Source organism: Cynocephalus volans, chromosome 3 (assembly GCF_027409185.1).
Source record: "Cynocephalus volans isolate mCynVol1 chromosome 3, mCynVol1.pri, whole genome shotgun sequence".
NCBI lineage: Eukaryota > Metazoa > Chordata > Mammalia > Dermoptera > Cynocephalidae > Cynocephalus > Cynocephalus volans.
In genome coordinates, this window is record NC_084462.1 from 106091482 (window position 1) to 106094284 (window position 2803).

At 45.2% G+C, this 2803-nt stretch overlaps 1 pseudogene; it reads right to left on the reverse strand.

Annotated features, from left to right (window-relative positions):
* Positions 1–246: 246 nt before the first annotated feature.
* On the reverse strand, positions 247–837 carry LOC134372658 (mitochondrial cardiolipin hydrolase-like; annotated as a pseudogene).
* Between the last annotated feature and the right edge of the window lie 1966 nt (positions 838–2803).

The following is a 2803-nucleotide window of genomic DNA, read 5'->3' on the forward strand; positions in this document are numbered from 1 at the left end:
ACACCAAACATTCATTAGTTCAATTTAGTATTCTAATGACCGAGAATTTTGTTGAAATGGTTTTCTTCTAGCGTGGAGGTTTCTCTCATTCAGAATGCAGAGTCTTGACACCACAACCCCCAGAGACCTCCAGGCACGGCACAGGTCTCAGCCGGTTCTTTGTAGGTATGATTGGGTTTTGACTGGAGGTACCCAAAGTTCTGCGACATGGAAGCTACTCTCCACTCCAGCTCTGAAGACAGGGCTTCAGGGACCTCTCTTCTTTTGTGGGAAAAACGTATACTTTGTAGTGTTAAACTCTTCCCAAATTCGCTCAGATTCTTCCAGAAAAAGCCTGACATACTCTTCATCCTCCATGATCAGAACGTTTTCTCTGTTGTTCTGAATGGCTTGTGTGGTCCAGTTGAGGGAGCCAGTGATAAGCACCTTTTTGTCCCCTGTGGCAAACCTGTGGTGCATGTAGCCCAGGTCTTGATCATGTCGAGCCTTGATACCTGCCTTGCGCAGTAGGCCGACCTGCGAGCCGCTGAAGGCCATGTGGGTCGCCGTCGGTGATGACCCGCACGCGCACCCCGCGCTGGTGCAGCAGCGGCGCGGCGCGGCACGGCCCAGCGAGCTCTCGCCGTGGGGCAGGCTGCACCGGCAGCCCGCGGGGGGCTCGGCCGGCGCCACGCCTGGGTCTTGTAGCAGGGCCTCGGTGCAGGTCACCTGCGACAGGAAGAAGAGCACCCCGCGCCGCGGCCGCCGCCCGGCCCGCAACCAACGCAGCGCCCGGGGCAGCGCCTCCAGGGCCAGCGCGAGGCCCGCAGCCGCCACCGGCCAGCACAACTGCCGCATGACGCCCCAGAAGCCGAGGGCCGCCGCCCCAGCACTTCACATTCTTTCCATGCCTTCCTCTCTGCTCACACCTCTACGTACTCATCTAAGGAACTTACTTTGTCATATTCTCCTTCCTCTTAAGCATCCAGCTCCAATTCCAGCTCCTCCATCCTGGAGATCACCAAGAGTTACACATAGACACACTTCTTTTTTTAAATTGCCACATAGTGCTAATGGAATCATCCTATCAAGGAGTCATGTGTTCAGTTTCCAGTTCTATCACTAATTTTCTCTGTCAGCTAGGCAAATCACCCCACCACGCTGGTCCTCCACTATGAAATGAAGGGCCTTGGAATAAAAGACCTCACAAATGACTTCCAGCTCAGACTCTCTGTAGTTCTCTGAATCCCTGATTAAGGAGCATGAGACAGAGAGAGAAGAATGTCTACAGAAAATGCAATTCACATTTCTGAAATTGTTTACTATGTAAATCTGATATTCTTAAAATATTATGCCTAAATCCAGAAGTAATAGCCTGATTACCTGAAACAGTTATTGTCCCATATACACATGTATATATATATATATGTACGTATGTATATTATTGTTGTTGTTGTTGTTGTTAAGACTATCAGGAAAAACATTTAACTGTCATATTGCCGACAACATGCAAATCCCAATCCCTCAGAACTGGTGTTCAACTGAGCAAAAGAAAAGATCAGCACAGAATACTGTAGGATGATCTTACATCTCTGAGACTGCCTAGGTTAGAGGACTGGTTAATAGACTGGGGATATCAGTCAGTCAGCAAACATCAATGTAGTAGTTCCTATCCTGGCTATCACCTACCTCTGATCTAATAGGAAAGCAAAAGACCTAAAACTCATTAAAACTTGATGGGTGTTTTACAGCCTAAATTATCTCAGCATCTTTCAAAATGTTAATGCTTTCTGGCTTTGTAAGGAGTGCTGGAAATACATGAGGAAGCCACCACCTCTTTGGTGTACCTATTTCACATAAGGCAATTGGGATTAAGCCTCACAACAGCGCTGATCAGTGGGTAACACTCTCCATGCTTTTATAGAACTGATAGAGGTTTTATTTGTGCTCACAATCTAGGGTGACCCACCATCGGACCTATGTCTGTGTATCATAAAGTGTTTTAATGTTTCCCTGGTGGTAAAGAGAAGACAAGCACCTTTTTGAGGTCATGTGGTTGGTGAACAGCAGAACTGTGAGTCAAACTCTGATCTGTCTTTTTTAAAAGTCTATGCACTTTGGACAGACAACCAAGTATGTCCCTCCCTAAGGGAAGGATGTGAGGCAAGTAGGAGACAGAGATGGAGTAAGGAATGATGTGACACACAGGAAAATATCCTGGTTTTGGAGGAAGAACATACCTTGACAGTGTAAGAGGCCAAGGATCTCTCTGAAAGGTACAAAAGGGAAAAACCCCAACTACTAAAAATATCAGCAGTAATCACTCTTGTTGGGAAACAGTGGAATAGCTCAAATTGAGAAATACAGGCAATTAGGATATGGAATCAGGTAAGCCCTACTGTTAATCTCAGGGTTTCCCAGACATCAGGCATTCTGCACCACAGCTCCATTCCACCTGTACTATTAATTTATATTTCCTTCTTATCAACTCACCTTTTCATAGTTTTGTTGAAAGCAGTAATACACATGAAACCAAAGATTTGATGTATTCATTATTCATTCACATTAAAATAAACACATAATGATGAACACTTTAAATGTGTATCTGTACACCCCTTAACGTCAGTCATATCACTTCCCACCACTATACACATTTCATTCTTTTACACACAGCTTTATCTCGAACTTTAACTTGAAAACTTCTACCTGGAAAAATGCTTTCATACAAGAATAAAGGACCCAAGGACAGTAGAAACTATAAGCCCAAAGTCAAAGATTTGGTCACATTTATCCAATTCTGTTCAGAAGAGTCTAAACTAGGCAG